Source organism: Malania oleifera, chromosome 7 (assembly GCF_029873635.1).
Source record: "Malania oleifera isolate guangnan ecotype guangnan chromosome 7, ASM2987363v1, whole genome shotgun sequence".
NCBI lineage: Eukaryota > Viridiplantae > Streptophyta > Magnoliopsida > Santalales > Ximeniaceae > Malania > Malania oleifera.
In genome coordinates, this window is record NC_080423.1 from 21,308,821 (window position 1) to 21,323,765 (window position 14,945).

A 14,945-nucleotide genomic window follows, 5' to 3' on the forward strand; every position below is an offset into this window, starting at 1 on the left:
GTCACCCCTTGAGAATAGCATCAAGTCGTTAGCAAACACCAGGTGATTGATCCTCAATTCCTCACATTTCAAATGAAATTTAAAGTAAAATTTTCCCTCCAGTGATTTCAATTGTCTTGATAGAAATTCCATGCATATGACAAAGAGGAGGGGAGACAATGGATCTCCTTGTCTCGGCCCCTTCTTTCCTATAAAGTAACCAAACAATCTTCCATTTAGTGAGATGGAGAAAGAAGTTGAAGTCACACACTCCATGATCCACCCTATCATTTCATTTGGAAACTTGAGGTGCACCAGCATTTTAGAAAGGAAGGACCAAGCCATAGTGTCATAAGCCTTCCTTAAGTCTATTTTCAGTCAACACCTGGGGGAAACTCTCTTTCTTGCATACCCTCTTATCAGCTCCTACATTAGATATATATTTTCAACCATACTCCTTTTTTTTAACAAAAGCAGCTTGGGTTGGGTTGATCAACTCCTCCAGACATGGTTTAATTCTAGCTTATATAATCTTTGAGATGATCTTATATACCACATTAAAGTAGGAAATTGTTCTGTAATCATTTACAGTGTTCGCATGACTTGATTTGGGTATTAAAGCAATAATGGTGTGGTTGAGCTGCTTTAATAATTTGCCACTGGTGAAGAACTCTTTAACTGCTTGCGTAACCTCCATTCCCACAATATTCCATGCTTTATTAAAGAACCCAGCAAAGTAGCCATCTGGACCCAGGGATTTCCCATCATCAATGCTAAACAAAGCATCCCTTACTTGCTCATCTGAAATAGGAACAAGCATTTGTTGCCTTCTTTCCTCACTCAACATAGGTCCTTTTACTATAACCTGTTCATCCACCTTAGCACATTCCTGCTCCTCCCCCAGTAGCTGTTTGTAGAATTCCACTAATTCATTAGCAGCCTAATCATATGATTTTGTGACCTCTCCATTTTGTTTTGTAACTAAAGCAATGTGATTTCTAATTTTGTTCCTTTTCAATAGTGCATGAAAATAAGATGACCCTCTGTCACTGTTCTTTAACTATTTTTACTTAGCCACTTGTGCCAAGAAAAGTCTATTAGCCTCCTCCAGCTTTAGAGCTTCACTCCTTTTGGCAGCCAATTCCTTCTACAATTTAATACAAGATGGGGAGTTTTGCAACTTTTCCTGGATCTCTAAGAGAACAGTACTGGCTCTTTCAGCTCGGGTTGAAATATGGGAGAAGTGAAGGTTATTAAGCACCTTCAAAGTTTTCTTTAGAGCCTGGAGGTTCTTTACCAAGCAGAACTGCCTATTGCCCTTAAAGTGTCTCATCCACACTTCCTTTACGGTCTTCTTAAAATCAGCATGATTACCCTACATATTAAAGAATTTAAATGGTATCCTTCCCATATCTTGACCTGCAAACAGATTCCCCTCGCGTATAAAGTGATTAGACAACACAACCGGGAATTGGAATTCTGCCTGGGCACTCCAGCTTTGCATTAGCCACCCTTGATTCACCATCACACAATCTAATTTACACCATACTCTCCCATTAGACCATGTGAGTAAGTTTCCAGAAGACTTTAGGTCAGTCAATCCAGCTTCATTGAAGCATTCTCTGATATCCTTCAGCTCATAAACTGAGGGAGCTCCTCCATTCCTCTTCTCATCTGCATTGAGAACACAATTAAAGTCCCCCATCAATAGCCAAGGTACTGAGTAAGAGTTTCCTACCTGGATAATGTCCCTCCACAGTTCTCTTCTCCTCACTAGTGAACTAAACCCATATATGAAACTCACCATAAATTCATTCGAAGTAACAAAACACTTTACTCTGCAGTGGATAGCTTGGGTTTTTTCTGATATATCTGAATATGGACCTTCTGAGGGTTCCAAATAACTACAATTCTTCCACCCCTGTGAGTCTCAAAATTATTTACTTGCTCCCATTTTTTGACTTTCATTTCCATTATCACTTCAATTTATCAACTGAGAGTTTGGTTTCAATGAAGATGATAGTTAATGCTCAGTTTGAGGTGGAGAAATTTGATGGTACCAATAATTTTGGTATGTGGCAATGTGAGGTGATGGACATCTTGTATCAGCAAGAACTAGATATTGCTTTGGAAGATAAACCAGTAGATATGGGTGACAGAGATTGGGAAAAGATCAATCGTCTGGCATATGGTACGATTCGTCTATGTTTCGCTAAAAATAAGAAATATTGTGTTATGAGGGAGACATCTATAAAGAAATTGTGGAAGACATTGGAAGATACATTTACGACCAAGAGTCTGGAAAATCGGCTCTATTTAAAAAAGAAATTGTTTCGCTTCCAGTATCAACCAAGTATTTCAATTAATGACCACATAAATACTTTCAATAAAGTTTTGGCCGATTTGTTAAATTTGGATGAAAAGGTGAAAATGAGGATAAAGCCATATTGTTATTGAATTCTCTCCCTAATTAGTATGAACAGTTGACCACCACTTTATTATATGGGAAAGATAAAGTTACTTATGATGCTATTTGTACTGCCTTGATTAGTACTAAATGCAGAAAGAAGGATCAGAGGGTCCATAAGGAAACAGCAGAAGCACTAACAATAAGGAGACATTCTCAGAGTCGTATGCCTGGAAAGAAGAGTAAATCTCATGAGAGGAGTAAATCTCGTGGGAGACTTGCTAAAATGAATATGCCTTTTTCATGAGAGAGGGCATTGGAAGAAAGATTGCCCTAAATTATAGCAGAAGAATAAGGGTAAAGCACATTCTAATGCCAATATAGCCAATGATGATGGAAGTGAGTCAGATTTTTCTTTTGTTGGAACATCTTTGTCACATTATTTTGGTGAGTGGATTTTGGATTTTGGTTATTCCTATCACATGTGTCCCAATAGGGAATGGTTTTTTAATTTTGAAGAATTAGATGGTAGGGCTATTTTTATGGGAAATAATAATACTTGTAAAACAATTGGAATAGGATCAATACAGTTGAAATGTCAAGATGGACTATTAAGACCTTGACTGATGTTAGGTATGTTCCAAGCCTAAAGAAGAATCTGATTTCATTGGGTGCCTTGGAATCTAAAGGGTTCACTATCACTTTGAAATATGGAACCTTAAAGATTAAATCAGGTGCGCTGGTGGTGATGAAAGGAATAAGGAAAAATAACTTGTATTATTTACAAGGTAGTGCAGTTATTGGCTCAGCAGCTGTTGTTTCTGAGAAAGATGCAGGTTCAAATACAACCAGGTTATGGCATATGCGATTAGCACATGCAGGAGAAAAATCTTTGCAACAATTAGTTAAGCGAGATTTGTTAAAGGGTGCGAAGGTGTGCAAACTTGAAATTTGTGAGCATTACATTCTGGGAAAACAAACTAGAGTGAAATTTGGCACTATAATCCACCAGACTGAAGGTATTTTAGACATACAAATGTATGGGGGCCCACAAAAACGGCTTCGTTAGGTGGTATGCATTATTTTGTCACTTTTGTTAATGATTTTTCCAAAAGAGATTAGGTGTATTTTATGAAGCATAAAAATGAAGTGTGTGATATTTTCCTTAAGTGGAAAAAATTAGTTGAAACTCAAACTGGAAGAAAGATTAAATGGCTCAGATCAGATAATGGTGGTGAATACACGAGTGACCCATTTATGAAGGTATATCAGGATGAAGGTATTGCTCGACACTTCACAGTTCGAGAGACACCATAGTAGAATGGGGTGGTAGAGCGCATGAATCAAACTTTGCTAGAGAAAGTTCGATGTATGTTGTCTAATGCTGGGTTAGATAAAAGGTCTTGGGTTGAGGCTGTTAGATATGCATGTCATATCATCAATCGTTTACCATCATCTGCAATAGGGGGAAAATACCATATGAGGTATGGTCTAGAAAGCTTGCTAGTGATTATGATTTTTTACATGTATTTGGTACTATGACTTATTATCATGTTAAAGAATCTAAGTTGGATCCAAAAGCCAAGAAAGCAATATTCTTGGAGATAAGTGCAAGAGTCAAAAGGATACTGTCTTTGGTGTCTAGAGACAAAAAAAAAAATGATTTTAAGTAGGGATGTGACTTTTGATGAACTTGCGATGATGAAGAAACAATACGCAAGGAGTCACGAATTGAAAAGAAAACCAGTGGTACTTAACAACAGGTGGAGGTTGAGTCAATTTTGGGAAACCCAATGAGAAATGAGACTACACAAGGTAACTCTCTAGTTACAATGGGGAATAGTGTACAAGAAGAGGAGATTTCAATTCGAGAATCTTCACAGCAACAAGAATCAATTATTTTTCAGAGGCCAAGATGAGAAATTCGAAAACTTGCTCGGTATATTGATATGGTAGCCCATGCACTTCCAGTTGTGGATGATAATGTTCCTTACACTTTCAAAGAAGCAATGAGGAAATCTGAATCAGACAAGTAGAAAAGAGTGATGGATGAAGAAATGCAGTCTCTTCATCAGAATAAGACTTGGGAGCTAGCCCAACTACCCAAGGGTAAGAAAGCAATTGGTTGCAAATGGGTTTATATAAAGAAAGAAGGATTTCCACAAGCAAATAACATTTGCTTCAAAGCTAGATTGGTAGCTAAGGGCTACGCACAGAAGGAAGGCATTGATTATAATGAGGTATTTTCTCCAATTATTAAACATTCTTCCATTCAAAATTTGTTGGCTTTGGTAGTACAAATTGATCTCGAACTAGTTTAGCTCAATGTAAAAATTGCATTTTTACATGGTGATTTGGAAGAGGAAATCTATATGACTCAGCCAGATGGATTTTAGGTTGCTGGAAAAGAAAATTGGGTATGTAAACTGGGTAAATCATTGTATGGTTTAAAACAGTCTCCAAGACAGTGGTACAAACGATTTCATCAGTTTATAATGGGTTAGAAGTACATCAGAAATAAACATGATCGTTGTGTTTATTTTCGCAGACTACAAAATGGATCTTTTATATATTTACTCTTGTATGTTGATGATATGTTGATAGCTTCAAAGAATAGGGAAGAAATTAACAAGTTAAAAAGTTAGTTAAATCAAGATGAGATGAAAGATCTTGGTGAAGCAAAGAAGATACTTGACATGGAGATTCACAGAGACAGAATGAGAGGAAGAGTTAGTTTGTCTCAAAAACAGTATTTGAAGAAGGTAGTACAGAGTTTTGGCATGCCTGAGCAATCAAAACCAGTAAGCACTCCTCTTGCTCCTCATTTCAAACTTAGTGCGGCTTTATCTCCTAAATCATATGAGGAACGTAAGTATATGTCACAGGTTCCTTATGCAAGTGTTGTGAGTAGTCTGATGTATGCAATGGTTTGTACTAGACCTGATATTTCACAAGTTGTTAGTATGGTGAGCAGGTATATGCATGATCCAAGTAAAGGACATTAGCAAGCTGTGAAATGGATTTTGAGATATATTATGAATATGATTGATATAGTATTTGAGAAAAATAATACTATTGATCAACGTGTTCTTGGATATGTGGATTCTGATTTTGCAGGTGATTTAGATAAATGTCAATCAACTACTGGATATGTTTTTACATTTGCTAATGGTCCAGTGAGTTGGAGGTCTACCTTACAGTATACCATTGCCTTGTCTACAACAGAAACAGATTACATGGCAGCTTCAAAGGCTGTTAAGGAAGCTATTTGGTTGTAGGGTTTACTTGAAAATTTAGGAGTTGTTCAAAAGCACATTGTTGTGTTTTGTGATAGCCAGAGTGCTATTCATTTGGCAAAGAACCAAGTTTATCATGTACGAACAAAGCACATCGACGTTCGGCTTCATTTTATGCGGGATATTATTGATGGAGGCAAGATACTTCTTCAGAAAATTGCTACAATTGAAAATCTCACAGATATGTTGACCAAGATTGTGACAACAATCAAGTTCAAACATTGTTTGGACTTGATCAATATCCTGCAAGTCTGAATATTTTTTGAAGGCGCCGATGATGTGGAACTCTAGAAAATGTTGGTGATTGAAAAATTTGTTGAATTTATTGTCAAGGTGGAGATTTGTTGTTTTTTGTCCCACATTGGAAGAATAGTCTCACATTAGTATAAAAAGTTGTTTTGAATTTTTTGTATTATTTGTCCCACATTGGAGAGAAGTATTTTTTGGACTTGAGGTTGAAACTATATAAAGAGCTCAAGTCTTCATTTGTAAAATACACCTTAAAGTTGTACTTTGTCAAGAAGTAGTGGATTGATCGTCGGCGCCCGAGGACGTAGGTAATTCTATACCGAATCTCGTTAATTTCTTATCTTGTTCTTTTTACTGTTTTATTATTAGTTTCTGCATTTCTTTAGTTTCTTATATATTCAATAGCAATAGTTGTAGTATTGGTGTTTGGCACAAGTGGGGTGCCCGGCACAACAGCTTGGAGGACCTGGCGTGTACTCTGGGGGAATCTCTCTAATGCCTAAGTAAGGGATTGGCTTAAGAGGTTTTATGCAATAGTAAATTTGGGTTAGAATGAGATACATTAGCCTTTTCTTTGAGTCCCTATTTATAGTAAAAGAGTTTGACTCAAGGGTGATGCGCCATTTATTTGCAAACTATGCTGCGGGCGTGAATCACTCCGGTTATTACCCTGTTGGCATGGATTGTTCTAGTCATTAAAAGGCGTGCGTCAATTGCTCCAGTTGGGAAATTGACTTGGGTGGTAATCGCGCTCATCAATGCTAGGTCTTAGTCTCCTTTTGATTTATGAGGTAATATACTTTTGCGGTATATCAGTTACCCCCCCCCCCCCTTTCTTTAGTTTCAAATTTTGAAGTTCATTTCCAAAGTTCAAAGTTGTTCTTGTAGGGCTTTGTGGAGCCTAGTTGCGTTTGATTCGGATGATGACCCGATCTGAAATAATGTTGCGTGGTTTTTTGATGGGAGATTTCTTACCTGACCCAAGATTTTTTTTTTTTTTTTTACACCCTGTTTGGTTGCTTCTTTATTTACGACTTGCCGATCCAGGTTTGGGGTGTGCTCGACTTACCCAAGCTGATCCTACTATGCTTTTGGCTTTACCGAGCAGAACTCAAAGGGGTTTCGGCTGGTCCGATCCGATGTGGAGGCTTTCTTGACTTTATCGAGCTGATTAGTTGCATTCCTAGATTTGCTGAGTCGAACTCGATGGGGCATTTGTGTCGAATAGCTCTTCGCAAGGCATTTTCCCCAAGCATCTATTTGCGAAGCATTTTGTGCCAAGTAGGCATCTGTGAGGCAATTGTGCTGAGCAGATTTTTGCAAGGCATTTGTACCAAACAGCTCTTTGGGAGGCATTTGTGCCAAGCAGGCTCTTTGTGAGGCATTTGTGCCAAGTAGTTCTCCGTGAGGAATTTGTGTCGAGCAGCTCTTCGTGAGGCATTTTATGTCGAGCAGCTCTTCGTGGGGCGTTTGTGCCAAGCAGCTCTTCATGGGGCATTTGTGCCGAGCAGCTCTTTTCTATCTTCAGACCTTATAAGCGTTACTCATTGGTTAGGTCATTCTCTATTTTTCCTAATGAGTCATACTCATCTTTTGGGCTATCCTCAAACCTAATGTGTAATGCCCCAAAAATAATTATTACAGGAGGATGTAGTGGATCCTAAAAATAAAATAATTAAATAATTAATTAATTAAACTATTATTATTAATTAAATATTATAATAATAATAATGATATTGATATTTATAGTATTATTATTATTATTATATTAATATATATATATATATATATATATATATATATATATATATATATATATATATATATATATATATATCCAATCTTCCTGAAGCAAAGCTTTATTAAGCATCTGAATTGAAATTCAGGAGAGAAGCCACAGCCACCCCCCCCCCCCTTCTAAATCTCTCTTGCATGTCTCTATCTCTCTCCCATTTCCTTCAATTTCTCGACTGATTTTCACCCGATCGAAAATCAAAAAATATCGCTAGACTCCATTCTTCACCACCGACATTTCTACTAGAGCGAATTTGTCATAGGAGCGGCGAAGGCATATCTACTGGGGTAAACTCAATTCTCACTTTTACCTCAATTTCTCGTAAATCTTAAGCCCAATTGATGATCAGATGCCACCACAAGATTCTAAAGATGATTCTCTACAAGTCTAGTGGAGCGGATTTCTCGTGGGGTCGTTGTAGGCATAACCCCAAACTTAGGCTAAGGGGGTTATTAAGGGGTTAACTATTATTTAATTATTATAGATTTAGAAATGTTAAATATTGGGTATTTTGAGATTGAATTAGGATCATTGAATTCAGGGCTCAAGTAAGCGTTGCGGGTGTAATTTCGGGACCCTGCGGGCATAGTTCAGGAAAACCAAGGTAATTTTATTATTTTGGAATTTAACAATTTAGTTAGGTTATTGGGAGCCTAGAAAATGTTTTATGGAAATTATATTGGAATTCTGTTGAATGTTCTTAGGAAATGGAAATTGTAGATTTTGTGCTGGAAATGCCACGGGCTCAGGATTGAGCTGTGAGGGCTTCTCGTTAAGCTAGGTAAGGAGATACACTAATTCAGTATTTTCATAAAATTATTCATTATTTTATAGCATTTGATTTCAAGAAAATATGTATACTGTAAGATTATGTTTGCGTAATACTGTTATGAATGGGGATATGATTTAAATATGTTTTATCAGGAAATATGATTTTAGAATAAATTTTACACTAGAATGCTATCCTTCTTGTGTGGCATGAGTATTATTTACCATGAAAATTATGCTTATAGAATATTATGTTATTTCCGAATAAACATGTATTTCCAATTTTCAGGAAAATTATAAAATAGTGCAGAAACTATGATTTCATGAATATTATGTAAACAACCCAAGAAGTTCATGTTCAATATATTACGATTTGTCGGCGCAGATGCCGAGATTACATGTTATGTTATACTGGCATAGATGACGTGATTCATGTTGGTGCAGATGCCATATTCATGTATGTTATGACATAATTCGTGAAATATTATCATGTCAAATATTATTATGAAATATGAAATAGTTATGTTCAGTATACGAATCGTATTATATGATATCAGAACCTGGATGGTATAGTTTAGTTCAATTTTCAGGAGCACGGTAGTGTAACTATATGTTCAGAATTATGATAGTGCTACCATACGACAAGTAGTGTGGGAGATGGCAGTCAATGTGGCTTCAGTGTAGAGTGGTGATGTTCCCCTAGCAGTCCAAGACCAAGTGGGGTAGACCCATCATACTTACAGACATATGTTTGATCTAGCATGGTCGGCTAGCAATTGCTAGGTCCCGCCTTCGGGCCACACAACCCAGTCATGTGGGGGTAAGACATGACATCAGCTAACTATCCATCTTATGTGTTATTTCAGTATAGTACAGTTTTATAAGATGTTTTCCATGTACAGTATGCAGTATGTTATATTATGAATTGACAAATCAAGTTTTACTCAGTTTAGTACAGTTAACTTTTCCAGTTATATTTTATGTATTATTTATTTGTACAACACGAAAATACTCATGTTGTCACACACTAATACTAATTTATTTCCCTTACTGAGAGGTGTATCACCCCAACATTAAAACATTTCTAGAAATCCGGGTAGAGGAGTAGATAGAGCTCCGCGACAGAAGAATTGGATTGTGCTACCCTATTAGAAGGGTGAGTTGTTGTGCTAGGGTCAAATTTATTTTGGGAATTGTCCCTAGGATAGTTTCAGTCTTTTGGTAGATGATTGTATATATATATATATATATATATAATTATCGAATTTAATAGAACTTCGGTATTTTGATTGATTGGATGGTTGTATGTAAATTACGTTTCTTACTGGTTAGGTGTCAAAGTTGCTTGACAGGTATGTCCCCAGTACCCACGGGTCTAGGTGGACCATGTTTATATCAGTATAATAGGGAAACATGGTAATTATGAATGATGTTATGTTTTCATGTGAAAGAAATATATATATATATATATATATATATATATATATATATATATATATATATGGTAAAATAGGCAGGTCCTTACAGTTTGGTATCAGAGCCTAGGTTGTAAGGTTCTGTAGACTTTAGAGTATAGCGGAAATAATACTAGAGTATAGGAAAGGAGTTGAGGTTTGGTTTTGTAGTCTAGAGGTAGGACTTTCGTGGTGGTTTCTGTATCTTTCCTGGGGTGACAATTTCAGGAAAACCATAGTAAACTACTATCGGGTTATGTTTCTAAAGTGTAGGACTTAACCTTGAATAAGGAAAAGAATGTCAAGATAGGGGGGTTTTTGTTAGATATGTAAATTATAAGAACGGGGTCTCTGAATCATGTTATTTTCTTTTCAGATGGACACAGGAAGTAGTGGTACAGATGTTGGGGGTCATGGAGCAGGACCCTTGGGTGCAGGCGGGGGGGATCCAAATGTCGTACTACGCAGCATGGCTCAACAGGTTATAGCTGAGATTGTTAGGAGCTCCAGGGAGCAGGAAGGCCCATCTACAAGCCCTAGTTGTACGATTGAGAAGGTCACTAAGATTAATCCTCCGGAATTCTCAGGAGGGGTTAATCCTACAGTCGCCGAGAACTAGATGCAGGAAATAGAGAAGGTTTTGGCGGTGTTGCAGTGTACTGAGGAGCAGCGGATTCTATTCACTACTTATAAATTAACAGGAGAGGCAGAGTGTTGATGGACTGTTGTGAAACTCCTGAAATAGCAGAGGAGAATGCCGATAGCTATGACATGGGACTGATTTAGTGAATTGTTCTTTGATAGATACTTTCTAGCCACTGTTAGAGAAACCAAAGTGGAGGAGTTCCTGAATCTAAAGCAGGGACAATAGTCAGTCCAGCAATATACGACCAGGTTTATAGAATTGTCTCACTTCGCCCCGTTTATTATACCTAATGAAGCAAGGAAGGCAAGATAGTTTGAAAGAGGATTGAGGCGTGAGATCTACAGACGAGTTATGGTATTGAAAATACTATATATTGCTGAGTTGGTAGATAGAGCCGCTTTAATTGAGGCCAGTGAGCAGATGGGTGTTGAGGAGCAGGAATAGAAGAAGAGGTCCACACCTTTAGACTTTCAATAGGGTTCTGTTCGGGGCTAGTAGAGGAGAGGAAATTATGGTAGGGGTAAGAGGCAGGAGTCCGGGGGTCGTGAGGTTCAGGGTGTGCAGACCTAGCCTGTATGTCATACATGTGGAAAAAGACATCTAGGAGAGTGTCGAGCAAGGAGAGGCATATGCTATCATTGCGGCGGATCGGGGCATATGGCATGATAATGTCCTACACCAATTGGTACAGTTCTTGCTCCCACGCAATTCACGGGAGGTTACCGAGGGCCCCGTGGAGGCCAGCAGAGGAGCATAGCCCTGCCGAGGGTTTATGCTCTGGCACGAGGAGGCGCTGAGATTGCCGCAGACATAGTGATAGGTACCCTTATTGTATTATCATGTCATGCTATTGTTTTATTTAATTCAGGTGCTACTCATTCTTTTGTGTCTGCAAATTATATTAAATTGTCTGATTGAGACCCAGTCATTGGAGGTAGAATTGTTTGTAGCTACACCATCAGGATCAGTAATGAGGTATTGTAGAGTGCTCAAGGTTATTTGGTAAAAATTCAGGGGAGAGTGTTACTAGCTGACCCAATTGTGTTAGATATGCATGAATTCGATGTAATACTGGGTATAGATTGTCTGGTAGTTAACTATGCTAATATTGATTGTCATCTGAAAGAGGTGATTTTCAGACCACCAAGTAAGCAAGAATTTAGATTTGTGGGGTCGTAGGTGTGTTCTCCACCTCAGTTAGTGTCAGCCATGCATGTGAGAAAACTGCTCCGGGATGGATGTCAGGGGTTTATGGCCTTTGTAAAGGAGGTGTTAGAAAATGAATTGAAGCTTGGCAGCACACCAGTGGTTAAGGAGTTTTTAGACATTTTTTCAGAGGAGTTTCCAGGGTTGCCTCCCGATCACGAGGTAGATTTTTCTATCGATCTAGTTCCCGAGACAGCACCGATCTCTAAAGCTCCTTACCGTATGGCTCCAGGAGAGTTGGAGGAATTAAAGGACCAGCTACAAGATCTATTGAATAAAGAATTTATCAGACCTAGTGTTTCACCTTGGGGAGCTCCAATGTTTGTAAAGAAGAAAGACGGGTCTATGAGAATGTGCATAGACTATAGGGATATAAACAAGGTAACCATTAAGAATAGATATCCTCTACCCTATATAGATGATTTATTTGATTAGCTCCATGGTACACAGGTTTATTCTAAGATTGACCTCAAATCAGGTTATCATCAGGTGAAGGTAAAAGTAGAAGACGTCTCGAAAACAGCTTTTAGGACCAGGTATGGGCATTATGAATTTCTTGTTATGCCTTTTGGTCTAACAAATGCTCCTGCAATATTTATGGATTTGATGAATAGAATCTTTTATCAGTATTTAGACCAGTTTGTCGTGGTTTTCATTGATGATATACTGGTATACTCGAGGAGTTTTGTGGAGCATGAAGCACACTTACGGCTGGTACTCCAGACACTGAGGGAAAAGACTTTTTATGCTAAGTTCAGTAAATGCGAATTCTGGTTAGAGAATGTGGTGTTTCTGGGGCATGTTATCTCAGGTGATGGAATTTTAGTGGACCCTAGAAATATTGATGCAGTTGTGAATTGGGTTGGGCCGAAGAATGTTCAGGAAATTAGGAGTTTCTTGGGGCTGGTAGGTTATTACCATTAATTTGTTGAGAGTTTCTCAGCATTATCAGGGCTTCTGACGCTACTAACTAGAAAGAATGTCAAGTTTGAATGGGATGACAGCTGTGAGCAGAGTTTCTAGGAACTAAAGCAGAGGCTCGTCACTGCACCAATGTTTTTCATCCCATCAAGGGGTGATGGTTATGTTATCTACAGTGATGCATCCTTGAAAGGGTTTGGTTTTGTATTGATGCAGCGAGGTAGGGTGGTAGCGTATGCTTCCAGGCAGTTGAAAAAGTATGAAAAGAACTACCCTACCCATAATCTTGAATTGGACGCAGTGGTACACGCAATAAAGATTTGGAGGCATTATTTGTACAACGAAAGATGCGAGATATTCTCTGACCACAAAAGTCTAAAGTGCTTCTTTACACAGAAGAAATTGAATATGCGGCAAAGAAGATGGTTGGAACTTATCAAGGACTATGATTGCACCATCAGCTACCTAGGTAAAGCAAATGTGGTAGCTAATGCACTGAGCCGTAAATCAAGGGGTGCAGCATAGTTAGCAGCAGTAATTCAGCATCTGATCTTGATGGATCTGGAGAGACTTGACGTGGAGTTGGTTGAGAGTGAACACCATGATTTTGTTGCCAACCTGGTGGTGCAGCCTACATTGTATGAAAGGATTAAAGTAACTTAGAAAAATGACATAGGGTTGGTGGAATTGATTGAGGAAGTGCCAGAACGGACAGGGGGAGGAGTTTAGTATTTCAAATGACGAAAGTCTGCAGTTTTGTTCCAGATTATGCATGCCTAAAGATGTTGATATCAAGAGGATAATCCTTAAGGAGGCTCATAGGTCTCTATATACAATTTATCCCGGTAGCACTAAAATATATAGGGATCTACGAGAGTCCTTCTGGTGGAGCAGCATGAAAAGAGAAATTACCAAGTTTATGTAGCAGTGCCTGATGTGCCAATAGATTAAGGCTGAGCACCAGAGACCGGCGCGCCAGTTGAAGTCACTTTTCATCTCAGAGTGGAAAGGGGACCATTTTTCTATGGACTTGGTGATGGGTTTACCGTCGGCACGACAGGGGCAGAATGCTATTTGGGTGGTCGTTGATAGATTGACGAAGACTGCTTATTTCATTCCCATTAAAGTCAACTACTCCATGGAAAGACTGGTAGAGTTATATATTCAGGAGATCGTGCGATCACATGCAGTGTCAGTATCTATTGTATCAAACCAAGACCTATGTTTCACGTCACGTTTTTGGAGGAGTTTGCAGGAGGCTCTGGGGTCTTAGTCATATTTCAGCACGACGTTTCATCCTTAGACAGATGGCCAGACTGAGATGGTGATTCAGATATTAGAAGATATGTTGTGGGCGTGTGTGCTGGATTTTGGGGGTAGTTGGACCCTGTATATGTCGTTGATAGAGTTTGCATACAATAACAGCTATCAAGCCAGCATTTGCATGACACCCTATAAGGTGCTCTACGGTACGAGTTTTGGGACCGAAAAGAATGAAGCATGCGTACGATAAAGTCTAGCTCATTAAAGAAAGAATCAGTGTAGCTTAGAGTCGGCAAAAGAGCTACGCCGATACTCACCGCTGGAAGTTAGAATTTGAAGTTGGAAATCACATGTTTTTGAAGATAGCGCCACTGAAAGGGATTGTGAGGTTTGGAAGGAAGGGTAAGTTGAGCCGTAGGTTTATTGGTCCTTTCGAGATTTTGAAGAGAGTGGGGTCAGTAGCTTACCAACTAGCTTTACCACCGGCATTGTTCATAATTTACGACGTATTTCATATTTCCATGTTAAGGAAATACGTCCCAAATCCCTCTCATGTCATTAGTTATGCCGAGTTAGAACTCAGTGATACTTTGGCTTATAAGGAGATACGAGTACAGGATTTGGACAAGAAGGAACATGAAATACGTAGTAAGAGAATTCCATTAGTAAAGGTCATGTGGAGGAATCACACAGTGGAAGAAGCTTCTTGGGAGCTTGAGTAAGATATATGACAGAAATACCCGTATCTCTTGAGTGGAGATTGGCAGTAATCAAGGAAAAATACAAGTAATTATGTAAAGTCTCCTTTGTGTAGGTTAGTTAGTAAATGTAATAATTTTCTACTAGTATGTAGTGTTTTGGTTGTGGGAGAATTATATTTTATATGTATTTGTAATCTCCCAGAATCCTGAATGTAACCATGGTATTCCTTTGCCACAAGTGAGGGTAAGTAATAAGATAA